The sequence below is a fragment of the Temnothorax curvispinosus genome, unplaced genomic scaffold (assembly GCF_003070985.1).
Source record: "Temnothorax curvispinosus isolate PA1 unplaced genomic scaffold, ASM307098v1 QBEX01011250.1, whole genome shotgun sequence".
Taxonomy (NCBI): Eukaryota; Metazoa; Arthropoda; class Insecta; order Hymenoptera; family Formicidae; genus Temnothorax; species Temnothorax curvispinosus.
The window spans coordinates 378,371-401,423 of record NW_020221030.1 but is presented as its reverse complement, the minus strand read 5'-3'; the positions used below and the strand labels follow the sequence as shown (position 1 = coordinate 401,423).

The 23,053-nt window shown below is 35.1% G+C and overlaps 1 protein-coding gene and 1 pseudogene across 4 annotated transcripts in view; one reads left to right on the top strand and one right to left on the bottom strand.

Annotated features, from left to right (window-relative positions):
* Window positions 1-23,053, bottom strand: part of LOC112461302 — a 239,338-nt gene that overhangs the window by 163,191 nt on the left and 53,094 nt on the right. For 3 of the 4 annotated variants that reach the window (XM_025026497.1, XM_025026499.1, XM_025026498.1), the window contains one exon: window positions 14,810-14,856. The gene's annotated coding sequence lies outside the window, so the exon portion shown is untranslated. Of the gene's footprint in view, window positions 1-14,809; window positions 14,857-15,121; window positions 15,242-23,053 lie in introns of those variants that run through there. The other variant, XM_025026500.1, reaches the window with a different exon arrangement.
* On the top strand, window positions 21,681-21,800 carry LOC112461313 (annotated as a pseudogene).

Sequence of the window (23,053 nt, the reverse complement as noted above, 5' to 3'; positions counted from 1 at the left end):
ATTCTGTTAAAAATTTAAGTTAAAATAATATTCTCACTTTTTCCACAGCTTTATTATGTTGCAACACGATACCGTGGATCGTGCGCGCTTCAACGGAAACACTGACGTTTACAATAATTGAAACCCAATCCGATGACGTTTGTAATAATTGAAAACTGGAGTTACTTCTCAAACGGTAACGGAGGACTGCTCGATCGATCGTTTCTACGAGAATTCCTATTAAAGTTCCGGCCGGAGTTATACAAGAACTCCGTTCGTGAAATCGGTAGATATGTGCACACGTGTGCACACGTTAGACACATATACGCACACGCACACATCGACGTCGACAAATGGCTTTCGTATATCTCTTGGCGCCCGGCAAGACATGCCGCAGGGTTGGAAAACGCGAAAAAGGACGATATTCAGTTCGCGAAATAACGTTTGTAAACCGAAAGGGAGATTATGCGGGTTATGCGGGTGGACATTATAAAGCGATGTTTTTGGTTTCTATCCAAATACAATGTCCCGGTGGTGATATTCGCGACGCGCACGAACGACTGATGCCTCCATTTCCTCTGATCGCTATCCCAATCTCATGACTTGTCAAGAAAGAACGACCTAGCATGCGAATCGTTTCGTCAATTCGCTGCTCGATAAATTCGCAGTGATGTTACTGGAGCTTAAACTCGATCGATGCGGTGTGACGTCGGCGGAGGAAGGTGTTGAGATTATATCACTGTTTATGTGTTTAACAAACTCGAGAGTGCTATCAGAATAATGTGACAACTTAATAGAAAGACGGGATGTTTGTTGAAAAACAATCTTTATCCGAAAAACTGTTAAAAAATCAAGTAAAAACATAGATTCGAGGGAAGTCGATCGATGCTTCGTTGTTTCGTTTTGTTTAACGAGCACTCCATCTTAGAGCACTTTAACCGCGTAAGAGCTGGGCGTTCCACCGTCAAGAGCACTTCTGTCGAAAATCGGCTTTACTATAAATGAGAAAACGAAAATGCTTGTGGAGTAATATTGTTCGAATTACTAAGGTTAGAGTGACTAATCGAATTATCGCCATCGTACGTATTTTTAACAATGAATCGTTCTATAAGTTTGCGAACTTTCCCGTTTCCAACGTACGCTGAGCTTGCAATAAAATAACATTCTTAATAGTGCGGAAAGAAACTAAGAATAATGCCAAAGAATAATTAGTTAAAAATGTCCCGCTTCTTTCAAAAATTATTTATCTATATTATTTAAAATAAATTTAAAAAAGAACAGATCCGTGAGCGTGAGCTGTTCTTGAAAAAAAGAACATCACAAACGTGAATATATTAATTGTGAATATCATATCATTTATATTCTTGCTAGATATTATTCTAAGTTTCTAAATTATATTATTAAGCAATATTTTAAAAAAAAAGATCATATCAAAATAAATCAATGATTTAAAAAAAAATTATATAATTCTAAAAATATATATATACATATATTGCGCAGAAAATGTGCTGCGGTTGCGATTTTCGTTCGCGAAAGCTTCACCGAACTCGTAAATGTTTCGAATCTAATATTTAATGATATCCATGTGATATGCTTGACAGTTTGTAGAGCAACGATACCTCTGAGATTCCGTTTATGCTCGATTCAAGTTCCTCTCGACCACGTCGAATGAATATCGAATTACGCAAGAAACTAACTAAAACGTTACGATACGCTTGTGCGTCGCTTTATTAAGTTATATTAAAATAGATTGGAAGATCTTCGTCATTTAGAAATTTAGATGGTACAATACGTTAAAACAGAAAACCAACAAAAAACGTGCGCATTTTTATAACATGCTGATTAAAATAACAATAAACAAATCAATTTAGCAAATCACAACGTGCTGGTTGTTACAGAAATAAAATAATACAGCTATATAAAAAGTAGGTTCATGAAACCGTCTATAAGAAACGCTAACGATTGTGAACTGTATGATTATTTAGTTTCAAAATGCGTTTATTGCAATCTAGCATTTCTTAGGCAGTTTCATGAACCTGCTTTTTATATCTATATCATTTTACCCCTGTAACAACCAGCCCCAGTCTCCTCTATTTCTGCAGCTACGTTTTTTTAGATTTTTGCAACTAACTCGTTGGCATTTAATACTGACATATATACATATATTTCATAATAGATTCATATGTACATATCCTTCATATGCATACCTACATACACACATGGATGGACATTAAAATTAATTTAAAAATTAATAAATTCTATTCAAATTGTAACGTAAACGTTTACGTTACAATTTAAATATATATATCACGTATATTCGAATTCGATTAAGAGTACAGAGAGATATAATGGATTTCATCATAACTAATTCACCTTAACATCTTTTGTTTGTTAGACAGAGTTAATCTTCTAAGACTCATCGTCTGTATGTTCTTGATCCTCAAAACAATTGTTTTGTAATAAAACTACTATATATAGAGTAAAGTTACACTTGATGTAACCTTAACCTTAACTTTCTGTCTGTTCAATTCGACAAAGGCAATCGATTAGGTTGATCGCAAAAGGCCATTGACAGCATATACCAAGGATGTCAGCAGGTCAGCCATGGGCTTTGAACCGTTCCTGGCGTCACCACAATGCGTGGACGTCCCGAATCCGCATGTTTGCCGATCTATGTTCGACAGCTTTGACGTGTCTCCCGTGGGACGTAGACACCAGAGATCAAATCTGGAGATGACCAAACCACTGTCCCATCACCGCAAGCAATTCGGGATTGGTACTACCCGATTTCATGTGCGAAGAGATATCGCCATATATAAACTATCGTAGTAAACCACTACTGAGTAAACCGATGACATCATTCCCTGATTGCTTTATACGTTTTGAAAGTTAAACTATGATTTGCGCTCATATGTAACACATTCACAAGAAACCAATAGAGTAATAATTTAAATACCATTATTTTTTAACATTAATGTCTTTCTACTTTTCATTCACAAATTTATTAAATATATCCCAAAAAACATTAAGATGTCTTAAAATGTCTAAAAAGACGATCTAAAAAATCCTGAAATTCTTGAGACGTCTTATAAAGTCGTCATAGAAAAAGAATTTTATAACATCTTCAAGATATTTTATATCTGGTTGATAAAGTCTTTAAGACATTATTTTAACATGTATTTAAATTGTCTTATTTGAGATAATTTTTAAACATTTTATGGTAAAAAAACATGGACATTAAAAAAAAGATACTTTTATTAGTAAAGATATGTATAAGTTTTCAATCATTGATGTATCAATTTGTCAAGTAATTTCAATTCATCTTCTTTTTCTTACCATACATTTTTGAAAAGCTTTACCTTGCAACACCGAATAATAAAAAACATTGGAGTGCGAGTATGACGTGTTAACATATAGGTACGTCAATTTATCAAGCACATAACTACGGAAAAATTCGACAATGACACATGCTTCTACAACTAACGTAACACTTAGACGAACTTATGCATATCCGTTTTCTGCATTTCTATAATTTTGCGCAAAGTATCCAAGATTTCATTCGACAAAAAAATTACAAAGTTATTTGCGACAAATCGGATTTCAAGTTAAAGTTTATAAGCTTCCTACGTTCGCAAACGCTCCAGCTCAAACTTGCAATCGTTTTTTAATCCTCTCGAGCACGGCAAATCGTTACCAGAAAACTTATCGCGGATAAGCAGACTGATCAAACTGATTTTGAGTATATACGTCCAAAACATGTAACTATCGATTATAGAGAAAATATTTGTAGATATCTGTAGATAAAGTTAAAGTATGTTTGCGTGCATACCCCGCAATAGATTTAGATAAAAACAGAATTCACAGTATATAAAATAAACTCGCAAGTACACAATATCATACACCGTATCACGAGGTAGCTAGTTTTTCGCACGTTTTTACACTCGGATAGCATAAATAATAAAGCGTCGCCAAGCGTATTAACATGCGAATTGCCGGCGATACAAAAGCGAATGTGTCCTAATGTGTATAACGCATTTATTATGTTACCGCGCTGCCGGATTCCGATTTTCATTTCCATTAATTTCATGTAATTGTAGACGGATGAATGAAATAGGGTATCTATTGTTCCTCAAGCGGACAATACTTACGCTTAGCTCTCTGTTGCACGTCAGCCGCAGAAACATTTCTGTAAGCCATTCTCTCTCAGGCATCTCCCTGATATGATTAAAGGTTTGTTAAATTAATTTGCCCTCGAGTGTAAAACAAGAGATGTTCGACCAAGTGAAAAACATTGATAAATTGGAATGGCAAAGATGAGAATCCTATATCATTCTTTGTAATATTGATCTCGCTGTACCAAAAAAAAAGCCAGCCAGACAGATTATTAAAACGTAAAAAAATAATGCACCATCGATTTGAATAACCTTCGATGCAGACCCGATTGTAACATAAAAATAAGTTATTTTTGCGCCATGTATTAACGTCGACCTTTAAAACTGTTAATCAATAAAAGTAGTAATTAAAACAATTTTTCTTTAATAATGATTTTTCCATTATAAGACATTTAAAACTTTTATACTAATTTTTTAATACTAATTCAAACACAGTTGTTATCCGGGATCGTATATAATCACGGTATCGATATATCTCGATTGCTCATTTGCCATGATATGTTAAACTCATCAAACATTTCCACCACAAGCCAGGAGCAAGCGAGTCAGGGTATCGATAGCAGGGAACTTGACCATCCAGATTAATCATCGCTCATCTACGGCAATGCCCGGGGAAACAAGCGCATTGTTTCGTTGGTATCGGGGGAGACAAGACGGCGCATAATCGCATTTTGATTGACTCGACTGACCGCACAATTACAGTAACCCGGCTAATATCTTATCGGTATCCACCGAGGCTGGCCGCGGCCTCACGCTCACGCCTCGTCTGATCAAATCAATTACGCAGAATCATGTAGCAATCGCTGCAGAAATCAATTCAATACCGTATAACACGGCCATTACCCCATATCGCTCGTACTACTTCCGATACAGGGTAAACAACGTTCCATTGGTCACCACCCAAATTAGCAACGCCGCATTAGAGGGATGGGGGGACGGAGAGATGGAAAGGGGACAGGAAGAGACAAGGTGGGTGGACTTCAGGAATGTCTATACACTTCTCGGATCGAAACGTGTGTATCTAATTCTGTGTTAATCCACTCTATGTCAAACAGTTGCTTTCGAAGTAAACCTGAAACCAGTTCACTGTTCTATATATACGTATGTGTTCATATGTTGTTCAGTCCGAGCATGTGCAACTAACCGTACATTTGGGTAAGTGAACAGACCTGATATATAAAATATCTCCATGCAAAAATTTATTTGGCGCACCACTAAAAAAAAAAGCTTTCACAAATTTCCGAACTGTAAAAATCGATATTTTCAGAAATTGAAAACCAGAAATACACAGAGAGAGAAAGAGAATTCTGGAACAACTCTTAATTGTTTAAAGTTTTAATAAGTAAAATAATAACATAATAAAATGTGGTAATTATTAAAAAGAACTCGGAAAACTATATAAAAAACAAATTTGCAACAATTAATTAAAATAATATAACAAATGTAAACAGAAGCAAACTTGATTACATCCTAAATGTGAAAACTCGTTAAACAATTAAGGAGCAGTCGGATTTGCTTGAGAAAGTTTAACTTCTGAACGCAAAAGCTGTTTCGTCTTAAGCCGGATCCAATACAGCGACACTGTTCACACTTCACACTTGCTTAAAGTTGTTCATTTATTTATACGTACCCACACTACCCACTCACTTGCTTTACCATACGAGAGTCTTGTGCGGAAACTCTTAATCTGAATCCGGTTTAAAACATACATGTATATTTATTTTATTTTTAATTTTTTCAGATCTTGCCATTAATTTCCCTTTTATTAGTATAGTGGTTTTGCGCACAATATGAATACCGTATACCTACATATCTATATGTATAGTGCACAATATGTATACCGATTTGCGACCCTGAATTTGAGTTAGATATCGCGATTCTATTGGAATCTAACGTTATAAATCTGATAGGATTTTAAAGCGCACGGCGAGCACGCCGATCATCGAGTCTCCGAATCGCCAATTGTTACGAAACGGAAACCACTGCCGAAATCCTGCTAAACGGGAGAACAATAACTACGGGAATTAATCGCGCTCGTGAATTTTTCAACGCGCGAGGCGTTCACCATCGATGCCGGGCCGATGCCGACGTGAGAACAATAAAGCTTTATTGCTGTAGCGAGTAATTGAGTGCGAACCCTTGCTCGCGCGTAGCGAAGCTATCAACTCTACATAGACCGTAGAACTGGGGAACTATATTTATTTAATAAAGGAATAAATATCATATTTATATATACATAAAAGCATGATGTAAAAGTCGATAAATTTTGTAAATAATACAATAATAAACCTAGTACGCTAATGAAAGCTAAAAACAAAAATTTACTTTATCCATTATATTATTACATTTATATAAATATAAAAATACCATATAATGGCGACTTTAAATCCGCTTTTAATCCTTACCTAAAACAAAAGTGCTGTAAACATCTCCTACAGATACGATCATCATTTTGCATTATACAACCTTAAGTAAGTATAAAATATATTTATTGCCGCATGGACGGTAAAAAACATTTACAAAATTATATTATGAAAATACGCATAATAAAATTTCAGACTAAATGTATATTGTATATTGATATGCACGTTCGTTATTCATGACTGGTGAATATTCCAATTGCCGACATTACACTCGAAAGGTATATAACGTTGTTTACGAAGTTCGAAGCTGCATATCATGATAAATCAATTCTCGAGAAAGCACTCCAAGTTTCTAACGGACTGAAGACGGATTCATATCCGAGAAAAACTGTAGTCGCGCAGGCACAATAGCTACCAGATATTTTGCAGTAATTTATACACTTCAGCGTTATTCGGAATAAATGTAAGGACTAGCAATGTAGGACTCGCATTTATTCACTGCTGTATAATCGGACAGTTTTCAGATGTACACATATCACTCTATCGGTTTATTTATTATAGAAAGTACTTCAAACTTTAATTTTCCGAAAATTTGAGATTTATTAGCTAATTAACTGTATTTACAGCAACTCAGATTATAGCAATCAATTACCTAATTTCAAGCTTTATCTTATTCTTATACAAACTTTTGAGATGCAGCTTAGGGAAAGATCATTCATTTACTGAAATTCGCGCTGTTGACATTTCAAATAACTTGTATCCATTCTGATTTTCCATTTTCAGCGTAAAAGTGAACCACATAGAAATCATCATACAAGATTGTATTATTTCATTTAAGCAAATGAAAATATTATATAAAAATTTTTCTATATTTATTGACAAACTGCGTAATGCAAAATAATAACCGTAAGTTGCTTAAAATCATCATTATTGTAATATGTTTATAATACTTAAACACAACATAAATAGTTAAAATAAATTTTATTGTTTTGCTTTGTTTTGTGTCATTTTAAATAATTTTACACAACAAAATTTAATTTGAATAATTCACCATTTTTATTTTTTAAATATCTTTAGTGGATCAAAATAATTAACACATCAAGAAAGCATTCAAGTAAAATGTGATTACTAATAATTAAATTATTTTAAAAGAGTTATACATGATATTATTGTATAATAGTTCCAAATTTTGTTCTTTAAAATATGTCGTTGTTTTCTATAACTTAAAGTTTTCCTAAGAGGCTAAATCTACACACACATATATGTGTGTGCTAAATTAACTTCCTAAATAGATAAAGGCCCGGAAAATTATATTTCCAAGGCTACAGATGAACTAGGAACCAAAGTACATCGACGTTAATATGGATTAGTATAACGTTGCCTTGTATCCATATCGTTGTTTAATCTTCTACTTAATAAGGAATCCCTTAACTCATGGACTGCTGTCTCATATTTTCTATAAACTCGGGGAAACTTAACTTAAGCTAACCTAATCTAGTATAATCTAGAAGAGAAACGAGAGGAGAAATCTATAACGATAAAGAGAAGTTATAGTACGTCCTATACCAAATTTTAAAATTTCCTGATCCACAAATTTTGATTACCGTATTCTTGACTACCGTGATTATTTTTGATTAAAAATTAAATTATTCAAATTTCATACTGATATACATGAGATCCATCAACAACTCCATTTGAATCATTTACCGATCAGAACACAAGACAAAGACTGTGCCAGAATCACATAGCGATGAAACGACATTATGTGACCATCCGTAAACTTTGCGATCGTAAAATCTAACTATATACCGTGATCTCTTATACGCTAATTATACTATTGCCGAAACTACAACAGCAATGCATTATGCATTACGTACGTGGGTTAATTGTACGAGAGTACAAGTTATGACCCAACGTACATCGGTTACGACCAATTCGTTTCTGTAGTGCTTCGCGGTTTCCTCATCAACGGGCAAAGTGCATAATTAGGCGAAACGCACATGTATAATCAATGGAATTGTTGGCTAGTATAATTGACGCGATTGAGATATATATATTTGCGATGTATTTGCATATTTTACGAGATCGTGCACATTAATTGTCATCAGCATATATTCTCACCGAGTATACATTGTTAAAATTGATTCAATCGTTGTCTTGTACTTTTGGTACAGTCCATAACCATATTCACATTTGGCTTATACACGACTATGTAATTTCCAACGTTATAACATTTAATATGTATATATCATTAACATAATGATGCAAAAATTAAAAATTATGTCATGTAAAAGCACTCTGACACCCAAGTTCCAAACTTAACAACTCAAAGTTAAGTTATTAATATGTATTGAGTTATCTTCATGTGATCTATATGTTCCACTTAAATAGGAGTCAAAGTTAGACTTATGCATTTAATATTTAAATGATAATCTGAAAGAGGCATGTAAATGAGAATTACCGAATATGTCCCGCTGAATTCATTTATAATTTACATTTATATTATTTGACTTAAATTGCCACAAAAAATTCCATTTATTTTTCATTCTATAGATATTATAATATTAAATTTTATAAGTTAATACATTCAAATTTAATCAAATAATATAATAAACTTTAAAAAATTATAAAATATGCATCTTTATTGCCTATGTTTTTAGAGATATCTATAGTATGAAACTAAATGCACCATATTCTACCTCAAAACCGTTTTTATTGCTTTTTACTTTCGCGACGTAATATGCATTGAATTCACGATTAAAACATAAATAAAAGTGAGAAACATGAACCGACAAAATAAGGATATCTTTCGATTTTTCCTTCTCAAGAACCGACAAAGAAAATTTATTACCGATGGAAGAAATTAATAAGAAGAAATTAAAAAACAACAGATATATGAGCAAAAACTTCGGTACAATAACCGATGTTTTATATCGTAAAAATGATGAGACTATTGTGCTTCCAATTCTATCGAGGCTTACCGAAGTGTTGAAAAACCGTGAGAAAACTTCAATCAAGATGAATTCAATTCAACGAAGCAAGAGAGAACTTTTAAATTGTCCATACGGATTGATCGAGAGATACCAGCAAATTCGCGATACTGTCTTATCGAATAATAAGCGCTCTATGATAAGTCTTCAATTAAACAGAGAACACGACTTTTCACTTTAAATATTATTTGATTTCAATAGACTGTTAGTTGCCGTTTCGAGGAAGTATATTTCTTTCTTTCTAATTTATTAAGAGAAAGATTATACGTGAATAATACGTAAGTCACATAAATATATGCACTTATATCATTTAAATATATGTACTTAAATCATTTTGTTCAAATAGAATTATATAAAATTACAAAGATATATAATTTTATCAAGAAATGTGAAACTCTCTTAAGAAGAAAATTGAATTCTTAATTTATTTCTAACTAATTTTTTTAAATATTAAAAATTACATTATTTTTTAAATATATATTCTCATCTGCTCTAAAAATTATAATTTTCTTTCTTATAAAGATATTTTTGAATGTTTATGAGCAATACCTAGTAATTGCATCAGAACAACATTACAAAATTATAAACTAAAACTATAAATAAAAATGTAAATAATTTGGCTTTTCAAAAATTTGAAATAAATCTAATTAAAAAGTAACTTCATATACCTATTGTCATTCATTGAATATTTGTAAATCGCATCTAATTTTAGTAAAAACGCGTTATTCTCCAGAATTCTAGATTCTTAGGAGTAAGCAAAGGAATGTTGATCTCCGCCAAAGAATAATCGTTCAGGAAGAAAACATTTAAGGGACATTAATCTCATGATTCCGCATGCACAATTTTGACTTCAACGAGAGAAAATGTTTGGTCGAGCGCTGTCGCTTCTTTCGACCGTTGTGAAACAAAACGGCATTACTAGGACGAAGTATTGCGAATGACTCCACTTTATAATGGCTCTTTATTAAGAGCGTTGCCAACAATTTCACGGCCCATTGCACCGGTGGACAGTTTGGTAAAATGCCGAGCGACCGTCATAAATCCAATTCCGGAAATCGGCTTCGTAATAATACGTTATTTTATCGAGCTCGCTTTCGTGCTACAAAATGTCATATCCACGTACGGTATGTATCCACATATGAGCAACTGCATTCGTGGATGCCGCGCGTACGTATATGACAGAGCGTGCCTCCGTCGGAAATAGGCCGGTCTTGTTGGCGGTGGTAACAGTAAATTGCGGTGCCGCGCGCTTAACACTGTTAACGGACTACGACTTCGTTAGTCACCGTCGTCCGCTTAACCTCAGCGGTGACACTTCTCCAGTGGCACCCAAAAGCCCGTTGCACAAGAGGCTGCACTTTACCGCGAAACCAGCGTGATTACGCGGTAGAATAAAACCTCAAAAAATAGCAGTATTGATTTAGTCAATCGTGATTCAAGAATAATGTAAAAAATAGTATATTTTCTCTGTATAGTGCAGGATTAAAATAAAAAAAACAAAAAATTAAAACGCACAAGAATCCAAAATAATTATATATATATACACCAATAATTATATCAATAAAATAAAGCATCTTGTTATGACGAAGAATCAGAAATGAATTAGGAAAAGACAGTGCTATGATTTTCAGACGTTGAAGGTTTGAAATACATTTCATCCTATTAGTAGGATGAATAACAAATCGATTATGGGAGAAGCATCGGTTATCGGTGAGGAGGTCACGAAATGCAGCACGATCTAACTTTGATCTCGTTTCAGGAACGGGCCGCGGATTTCGAAATTGGAATTCTCGGTCAGATAGCACGTACGGTCTCCGGCTCCATTGGTTAATGCAGTAATACCCAGCAGGTTGTGGATTCATCCGATCGGCTTGTACACCAGTGTACACACTAACGTACATCGCAATGTCGACGGTATAATCGTGGAACGCGGAACAATTGCTCAATACCTATGATACAGCCGTGAGAATAATCATTTCGTTGTGCTGCCAGAAATACCAACAGAGCCTCTTGCATCCGTCATTCTCTTTTCACAGTTCTCTCGTCGTATCTTTCGCCCACGTAATACGTACCCCCATGTATCCGCCATTTGTCACGGAATATTATGCATCGAGCGACCACGCGTACTCGACCGGCATAAGGAACACCGATAGATACTCGAGTTTGGATATTACTCGTGTTTTATCGCCTCGCGCGGTCCACCGAGTTCGAGAGTTAACTCCGATCACGCTCTCGCGAGCTCCCGAGTGGAGAGTTAGAAAATCGCTCGGCTGACTCTCGGGGTCTAATGCGCGATTTACCGGCGGACCATGCGGAATCATAGATTATAGTTAATATCCCAGAATTGAACTTCGCGCAATGATAAAGAAACGTCATGTGACGAGAGTACTTAAGTTCTCTGTAACTGCATGTTTTGAAAGAGCTTAAAAGCATCAAATAATGTTAATGATTTTCTTGTTAAGGATTCTATTTGTTCAACATAATAGTGACAATTGATATAATCATGGAAACTAATCGTATATGTCTAAAGAAATTTAAATAATGTGCGTATATGTCTAAAGAAATTTAAATAATGTGCGTAAATAATTATATCGACGTATGCTAAGATTATTTCTTCCATAATCGTATAATCTTGATAAAATGCAACGAAAAATGTTTATTGATAATTCTAAAAGTGAATATTGTTTTAATAGTGCTTGATATACCTGCAAAAATTTTACATTGCAGTATTTTAAATTACGATTTATTTTCTCAATTTTCATTTCCGAGTAAAATGCATTCGAGAAGATGCCCATCACTTCTCGTATTCCGATGCTTCCGCAACCAAATTGCGGAAAATAATGTCTACCCTTTTAATGCATTAATATTTTCCTGAGAGCCATGGCACATAAACTCGCGCGCGTACATGTAAAATGCATTATGTGAGAAAGAAATTTCGGTCTGTAACGATATTTCTCGCGGCTCACATTTACGCCGCAATTAATGGAATTACACACAGAAGTTTCATCTCGGCTTTAAGCGCCAGACGTTCATGCCGCGCATGCAGGCGGTCATTATCCGGCAGGATTAAACCGTCCGTCGCTGCTGCACGAATTAATCGGTTAAGCGTTAAGCGGAATAACGTCTGTACGTATTAATGCGTACGGAATTCGTTACGAATAATATCCAACTATTTTCTTTCGCGACCGCCGGCGGCCAGCGCTGCCGCTAATAATCGCTTTAATTGCGCAACGCATTCGATTATGCATTTCATTCTGTAACATATTATATACTAGTATTATATATATACGATGTGCATTACAACTAACGATTATAAATTTTAAATGATTATACCAGAGTGCAAATGCGTGCATGCGCGCATGTGTGCGTATGTATACATGTGTATGTATACGTGTAATTAACTATGCATTTACATAAAGCTCGTAACGAATGGCGACAAAATTATTATGATCAGCTTTTCAGAATAGCTAACGGATTACAGCATCAGATTACACAATCCTCCCGACATTATCTTTTCTATCCCTATCGTTACTATCGATTGCCGACTATTTCTGACCAACCTGTACGAGAGCGTGCTGGAGATTCTATTGCACAAGACTATATACCGAGAGAGAGAGAGAGAGAGAGAGAGAGAGAGAGAGAGAGCTGCAAAATGCATAAGCATGTACCCATCGCGATTTACACGCAAATACAGCGCGTGAGGGAAGTCGGATAACACGAAAATGGCGGGTATCGACATTGCGGATTTCACAGTGGACAATAGACTGATCAAAACGTGCGACATTCGTTTTGCGTGTACTAGAACGAGCCAATCAGGCTGATGAGGCAAGCGTTGTACAAATGCATCCGTGCCATGTATACAGAATGTCCACAAACTTCTTTTTGCGGAAGATACCTATGCGAGAAACGTGTACTATCAGAGACAGAGAGAAAGAGAGACAGAGAGAGAGTTGATGTAGATTTTAATTAAAATTAAACTCAAATTAAATTTGTCTTTCCATATTAAAACATTAAGCTACAATTCTTATTTATTCACAATGAACCCGTTCGGTATGGCAAACACAATAAATCGCAAAGTAGCAGCAAATATATTGATCAATATATCAATTTGCCAGGAACAGTAGACTACAAAATTTAATAAATGCCAGATTTTTAACGTGTGGTACCACTATATACAAAGATATATGTATATTATTTATTTTAAAAATCAAAAACTTTAAAGATTATAATAATTTATGTAAAAATAAAGATAGAATTTATATTTTTAAAATGTCAAAACGACAACTAGAGAATTAGTCGTTCTACGGCCGTAAAAAGTATTTTTCGGATAACGACTTAACATTTATTCGGATAACATTTTCGATAATGTTTGTTAACTTTTTCGTATATCTTAAAAACATTTACATAACATCTTTATATTAAATGCCGTAAATTAACTTTAGATTTTTGTTTAGTTTCATTTATGATGTTAATTCAGTATATCTGTTTCCTCTTTCTTTCGCTCTTCTCGCTCTCATATTTCCGTAATACACGTTTTTCTATTTTCAGATCTTTATTATATGCACATTTACATTTTATATGTGCACTTTTTGTATTTTCTTATACATTTTCACATACTACATGTCTTTATAATGGATTTATATAACGGATATTTTCTTTTAATATACCTAAGCTCAAAAAATAATATAAAATGTAATTCTAAGTTATTATATTTTCTTATTTTCCGAAAGTTCCCATACATCCTATTCAAACACGGCAAAATATAATCGACAAGACAAACCGATATTGTGACAATAGAATATTGAAATAAAAAAAAGACAAATGCCTGCCGTTGTGCACCCTTTTGTATTTCCGAATGATTGTTGCGGAACAACTATCGTTAGCAAATTGCACGTATGCATACAAAGCCGGAATAGAAAAAGCATGGAAAAAGGGAAAAAGCTCGGTAAACAGGGAATTCATTGCGATAGTTTGCAACAGTTAACAATGCAGCATTTCGAGCTTTTGCTGCATACAATCACTATGACAAAATTAGGTTCTATAACGATTATGACGTTAGTAGATGGTCGTTACGATACATTTTATAAATAACAGGATTGACACAAAAGAGTTTAAAAATATTGTATACATTACGTCTTATATAAATATATAGGTATATATTAATCCCGAACTAATATTAATACTATTAATCTTTGAATTTTCTCCAAGTCTTTTTAAAAATTTAAAATAACTAATTAAAATTTAACGAAAAAAACTATAGTGTTTTAGTTTCAATTATAAAATTTCGCACTAATTCATTACTCACCATAATGATGTCGAACGGGGCTGCGGTAGATGAGGCCGTGAGTCAATCTGAAAGCAAATTAAAATAATTTTTAAACTCATATATAATTATCCAAGATAGCGCGAAATAAGCATCTGCAGCTTCTCAACAAATAAAACGACAATGATTTTCAATTATTGAAATCAGATTTTGCCGCTAATATTCATACAAGCATTTAAAGTTAATGATATTGATATTTGTCAAAGCGCTATATAACGCGATGACGTTAAATCATCACGAATAAGTAAATGGTTGCGAGGAGAATACAGTATACGAGTAAATATAAATGTTTACCAAATCAATGCACAGCTGTCGCAATTGTTCCATTGTTTCGAGATCACATACGCATACGCGAATACGAATCAGCGGGAGAAAGAACGCGGCTTACAATCATTCGCGCTAACCACTGATCACTTACGCGACACTGCCGAGATTCGCATTTTGAAAAACGCAAACAAAGCGAAACGAAACGCAACGATTGTTCGCCTCTGGCGTTTGACGAACGTCCATGTTCGTTACGCGCGCGCTCGATACGTTTTCCGCGCGCATGAAAAATTCGAATCGCGTCAACTACATATGCCAAAGCGCCGGCGGTGACGTCACGTACCGAGCTCGGCAACTCGGCGGGCATCGCCGGAGAGATTCGACGGCCGCGGAACGAACACCGTTAATTGCCATCCAATTGACATCTTACTCCGACGCTCCCGTCGCGAGCATACAACGCGAAAACGATGAGATACCCGATAATTAGCGCGCCGATGAGGGGCGCCGACTCGTGCCGGAGCAACGCTCACGCCGCCGGTTAGCGAAACACAAGATCGCACCCGCGATCTAACCACGAAAGCGCGTCGCTTGATTCGGCACTCCCGACGCGCGTTCACGGATATCTGACTGCGAGTCTCGATCACTACGGTTCACTACACACCACCTGATGCCAATAAAAGCTAAAGAAGAAGAAGAAGTCGAGCGGATGGACGCGATGAGATCCCGGCGTCGTCGTCTTGCGGCGAAACGAGAGCGCGCGGCGTGAGTGAGCGACGCGAGTGATCGACAAGGACAACCGCACGCCTAGGTGCACAGCGGAGCCGGCGCCGCCGGTGGTGACGCGGCGCGGGGGTGACGTCGGTGATACCGCGCGAGTCAAACGAAAAACCGTCGAGTCACGTGACGCGCCAGTGACGCGCGAGCATCGTAATAAAATCGCGACCGCTACGCGTTGCCGCGCTCAACGTAACACGAACATAATAACGACGGCCGATCACTGCCGCGTGTCTTAATGCGATTAATACATCAAACGCGCTCGGCCGTTCGAACGATGTTCTCGATGCTCAATTAGGCACGCGATGCATCTCTCACGGTGGTGAGTGACGCGCGATACGCCGCTCACGCTCCCGTCCGGTCGGATAATTAATCTCATTTCGCTCGGTAATCGCTAATTTCTTTTTTATCCGTTGTTTTTTTTTGCGTGCCGTGCGAATAGTAGCGATTATAAATGACGGACTAAATTTTTCGACAATATAAATGTAATAGTGGAGTAACAACGAATCGCCACGTTTTGCTTCGTACTATGTTAATTTCAGATATTTAAAAGCAGTAGCACTTTAACACATCGCGTAAAGTGAACAAACGATTGAAAATATCTGACAAAACGTAAATGTTATTTTTATTGATTTATTTTATTTTACATTATTCCTAATATGCGAGAAATAATTTATCGAAAAATCGAGCTTTGAGAATATTGATTTGATAGCGTTACAGCATATTACTATAATATTAACAAAGTTAATAAAGCCATGAATAACTCTAGCTCGTTTTCCGAATGTGTGACATACCAATTTTACTTATAATTTATATTATAGACTTTTGAAACTTGGCTTTTTATCGAAACAAGTATAAGTGTATTGAAGGAAATCGTAATTATCGAAGAAGCACATGTATAAATATTAACTGAATAACGATTAATTACATTCGCAAGGCGCGTTAATTACATTCATCGAAACAGAAAAATCGATCTGCAATCACGGTACTTAAACGCGAATCAAAGGTACATAGCTAGCAAGATAGTGCCTGCCCTGAAAGTCTATAATTCACGCCTATAACTTCGAGGTAGACTGAGTCGCTAGTTCAAGCCGATCCACACTGATTTATCGTCGCGTATCGACTACGGGCATCACCAGCATATGTTCGCGTCGAATCTCCGAACGAAACGACGGATGATTGTGGCGTTGCGTTAATTGGGGTACGGTAATAAGCTCATTTAAGTTCGTAGGCGGAAGGATCTCTCATATACCTTATCACTTACGCCGTCATAATGGTACGTAACGAGCAGCAACATACGCCTGTTTACATAATAATTTGCGAATAGGGGTTTCTAAACTTTGTTCTACTACGTTCTTTAGCCGGAAGAGTTGAAAGGAAACGAGAAAGCCGAACTCGGGACAGTTGGAACAACAAGCCTAATGCGTACAATTGTGACCGTGTCTTCGTGCCGTGAATAAGTAAGTGAGTGTCCATGTGGGAAGCGTCGAAAATGACAGAAGTAGGTAAATATAACGACAGCGCATCCAGAACTGTGAGTACGTTCATTCATTTATTTATTATACTGGCGGAATTAATTGTTCGTTTGCGTCCAACAATTTATCATCATTGCATCATGACGATTGCGCTTTTCGGCAGACGATTGCCGTGTTTCTCGATACGCGTTTTCGCAAATTAAATAATAAAGAATAAAAGCTGTCGACCGGCCTTCGTTCCGCTAACGCATCAATCTTTTATCGCATTAATCTTTTATCTCATTCTCTGTTTTGAGTAAATGTAAACTGACGATAATTCTTTCAACTTTTATATGCAATAGATTTGATAGAAACCGCTCTTTTCATTAGCTCCATTTTATTCCATTGTAGATATAACGATAACTATTATTTTATTTAAACGTTGGAACATTGTTCTTTTTTATTATACAATCTAAATCGAGAATGTGTCTGCCTTCCATAATATTTACGTTTATTTGATTTTTTCTGTTTTTACAGCATTCGCGTATATCTTAATTCTCTTTAAATATATCATCAGCACTATTCGATATATGTATATCTAAAAGCCGTATTTACAAAGCGTACAAATTGCAATTAAGTTATTTTGTAAAGAAACAAACGCAAACAAGAAATGGAAGTAATCAACCGTGTCATCAATGTACCATTGACATCGTAGATATCGTCATAGATCCTATTATCTGCCGTCAGAACGGACCCTTCGTTAGAAATTCATAGTTTCCCCGTAGCGGAAATATCTCTCAATTTGCGGGGCGATTTAAACGATATTTCGAAGCGAAAAGTGAAGACAGGCTTGAAAGGGACGGTCGAAATTCGGCATTTCGTTTCGATGAGCACGCGAAAGAGCCAAAGTTTGATACACGATCGGAATTAGTCTTCACAGAGAGAGTTAGAACTTCGAAGTTAGAACAACAAATTCTCTTCGTTTCCTGTCTCTCTCTCGTCGCGGCGGTTATAGCAGCGAGAATACCTGTTATCGTTATATGATGCGGAAAAATTGACTGGAAACCCTCCTTCGCTATGTTTTTCCTTCTTTTTATGTCGTAGATGGCGATATACTACTATTTTCAGTACAGAAATATTTTCTTATCACAAGCAGACTTTCTTTCTCAAAGCGATTTTCACAAACATATTCTCGTTTTTTTTTTTTTTTTTATATTTTTCTATCATCAATTACTTGCTGTAGCCTTTTACTTATACCAATTTATTTTGTGTTATTTATTTCCAAAAAGTACTTGATGTTTTTGATATAATAAAATAATTTGTGAAGACACATTTAATATCATGATTATTTGCTCACAATTGACTTGCACTACATTTTATTAAAATATTTAATAACTACATTGCAGTAAATTCCATCTTAATAATTAATATATTAGCGTCTAACTTGTATAACTTTATTAATAATAACATTTAAAACAAATTTCAATCCATTATTTCTAAAATAATATCATCAGACGATGGATTATTTAAATGAGCAAGACAAGTTGACAGATAAGAGCTCACGGAAAATATTTTTCCATTTCACGTCAACTCTCACGCGAATATCTCACGCACCCTAAAGTCCCATTTTATCCATGCGTTTTCATCTCTGCGACTCGTGGAGCATCCTAGAAGGAATTTAGGGTGCCGTACACGTTCGTTTTTCGTTAACCCATAAAATCTCGTAACGTTCATGGAGGAAATAGCCCGTTACAGGGGCTATCGTCCCCGAAAAAAATGTCAGACTAGCTCCTGTCCATCGGCCAGCATATGTAATGGATTAACCTATTTTTATGTAATGCGTCACGACGTGTCACGCGTGTCACATTTGCATATCGTATGTGTCGCCGCGAGTTTCCCATAGATATGCGAGTGCAATCAATCAAATCGTGTTGGATCTCCGGATTTTCCCAGCGGGAGCGGAACGACGAATGGATGGCTCGATTTAAAAACGAGTTATATTGAAACGTGTCGAAAGCATCCCTTGAATTTTTTGCGAATACTCGAAATTCGTATGAGCATTTTGTTTAATTAATTCGTTCGGCAACATTTTTAAAAAACGATAACCCTTAATAGATAAAATATTTGTTTATTAAATTATTATTTTAAAAAAAGTTTATTGAGATAAAGCGTATCATAGTTAATATTTTATTATTAACATAATTAAAGAACAATTGCAAATATGATACGCGATAAGATCGAATATTCAGCAAATTTTCATACGCTCTTGTATCACATTAACGTAAATATTTTTTAAATATATATACAAAATAATTTTATATTTAAATATTATTTTTAAAAAGAGGTAAATAAATGCAGAAATACGATATAATAATGACAATGACCAATTTAACACGTGCAAGATAGTGAGTAATAAGCACATCCTTAAATTTCAAGTAAAACACGATTGCAATTAATAGGGAAATAAAGATACGGGAGGATCATTCAGTTAACGACTATTAGTATTAATCGAATTTAGGGGCAACCGTGCGAGTATAGAAGGGTGTCGTTACTGCTCACTGCATGTTTCAATATTTCGCGACGCAGATTTTTTTTTATGACTCTATATTATTTCGCACCGGAATGGAGAGAAGGACAGGCTTCGGTAATTAGCAGAATTTAAAAGCACCTTTCTTTCGCTCGCCTGCACCATTCACTAGGCAATTATCGGCAAATAAAATTGCGCGATTGGTTAATTTAAAAGCTCTTCGCTTCACTTCATTTTTTATTGTCTTCTTATATTCAACTGACGATGAAATTTCGATAACGGACGTTCAACGTGGAAGTAATTTCGTTGTGAGTTCCGCAAGTTTCGCTCTTGCGTATGACTAAAGGTGTTTCGTTCAAATTACACGTCATTTAACTGGAGGACTATGCAATTACCCGCTTATAATACTCGCCATTAACGTGATAATACCTCGTATGAAAAGATATGCCAAGGTAAATTATCTACTATCATCTTTTCATTAATCAAAATCCGCAAATCACCGGAAGCAATTCACCATGTAATTTCTTGATTAATACGCTCCGTATTACTTTTGCATTTTTTTTTATCATTTTTTATAATAAATTGAAATATGATAAATTGTTTTATTTTTTTTCCTTAAAGTAAGAATGTTATAAACACATTTTTACTAGACCGCTCACAAAATAGTACACCTGATAAATTTTCTAATATAAGTAAATAACACGCTAGCAACTCTCTTATTGCTACATGTTGAATAATTGTAATATACCGTATGAACAGCGACTAACAAAAAAAAATAACTAGAAAGCTCTGTCTACTAAAATTATTACATTAACACAGATTTGTTACACGAATATGATTCACTTCTACATATATCAATTCTAAACTTCTTCATATCTTTGTTGCCCCTTTTAGCTTTCTTTTGATTTTTGAACGTTTTCAAAGGATTCCGCTGTGTCCAGATAGCGGAAACATCCTGTGCGCTCTACTCCGACAATATCAGAAATTTATCGTGTGAAAATGCAAACACGAATGATAGGAAATGCAATAGCACCACGCATGAGCCACGTGGCTTTTCGTTTCTCACGGGAACTGTATATTTTCTGGTATGTACGCGTAGCGAAGCGGTACTTCATATACAGCGCGGAATACACTTCCTATTGTTCTGTTCGCCCCCGCGTAATCTGTTTCTCGAAAGACCAGTAGTAATGTCGGTACGTAATATGGCTCTTTCGTATGCAACGCACGTACGACTGCCTCTGTCGCATCGCGTGCAAGATATTTTCCGGAATTCCCGAGCGAAAGCGGAACGCAGATGAACTTGCGCTCTGATATTGTCGCACCGAGTGCATCGCCACAAGAAAGCTAGTTCTATATTACACACACAATAATTCGCATTCCAGCCATGGGACAATGTGTCCAGTCAGTTCTCATTCACCGCGATAGCGCCGCGATTATCATCACACGTTGTGGAAACTGAGAAAGTCAGCGAGCACTTTGAAAAATCGGGCGACACGTTTGCGGTATCGTTCTTTCGGACTTGCCATCTCCCTTTTATCTACTCTCATTCTGTCCCTTTACATTTTAAAGTTAGATGGTTTTATACTATAATACTGTAGTCCATGAACAATGAAGCTGTTAAGATTTGTAACTATTTAAAAACAAAACGATCTCTGTACAGTTAACATTTTATTTTCAGAATTTCAATATAATTTAAAAAGTTCTGGCTCTTCTTCAAAAAGTTTCAAAATTCCTTTTTGTTTAAGAAAAGTTGATAATTAAACATATCACTAATCACGTTGAAAACTTCCGAATTAAAACTGGTTAAATCGTTACCGAATAAGTCAAATTCCTGGGTAACATTCATATCGCGTTTTAACGTACCAGTTCTCGTCCGATCACTGAAGTCAAGCAACGCTGAGCACGGTTAGTACTTGGATGGGTGACCGCTTGGGAACACCGTGTAATGTTATCCAAAATTTTTTTTACCTTATTAAATTTTTTAATTTTATTTCTTAAATAAAAAGTAGTGATCCAAAGATATCTTTTTAGTTTTTTTACATAAAAATTGATCAATAAACTTTTTATTTCACTTGGAATTTAAATCTAAATTGATTGAACCTTAAATGAAAAAGAATTCGAGGAGCAACAATACATTTTATATCTATGTTCCGAGAAAACCAGCACGTAAATTTAAATCTTTTATTTTTGAGGAATGCCATAAATGCTACGAAACTATATCTTGATCGCTCTGTGGAGCAATCTTCTCTTTCGAGAGCACCGCAGTTCCGACGCGACAGAAGTTTTCATATTTCAGCTTCGAAGGAGTCCCTCCACAATCGAAATAAATTGCGTCCACAAAATGCATTTTCGTTCCGACGTTGACGATATTGGCTGAGAGATATTTTCTCGAATGCGAAAACTTCTATGATGCCGCTGCAAGTGTACTCCTTGTCAGAAATTATGTTAGAGAGCACGACATAATTTCTCTGTTGATTTCAAGCAGTCAATATATTGTACACATTATACAAACTGTAATAATATATTACTTATATGAATTATACATCAATTATCCGTTAAAAAATATACTAAAACGCAATCGGACATTTTTTATTAAAATATTCTACATAATATTTTTTTAATCTACTGTTTTATAATATATTTGTAATATTATAATATATTTTAAAAATCTTGTCAAATATTACATGTTTGCTCTAATTTAATCTAAATATCTCAAAATTTTCAACCATAATTTTTAACAGCATTTCTTGCCAAAAATGAATCAGGAGTTTAATTTTAATTGATCTGAGCTATAAAACAAAGTCGCAAAAAGCTCTTTATATATGAACACCTATCTTAATGGTATTTATTTTAGTCTCAAATTGTTAACACAACTGTATTCAAAAGTTTGGATTTGATTTTTTGTTATTTTATATATAAAAAGAAATTTGATTCTTAATATTTATTAATAAATTTCTCGTAATTATGCTAATTGGTTGTTTATTCAAAACATAGGTGCAAAGTGCACATATCGTTATTCCTATTTAAATTCATTTTTGTATAACTGTTCCTAATATTTTACATTCTGATTAAAATAAAAAATTTATTGATCAATTCTTTTATTTAATAACATGTATGAGTAATTTCGGATTGTAGCAATGAGTAAGAACTGTTCTTTATTGTATATCTAAGCATTTCGATCCAATGTTCTTAAAATTGATTTTAACT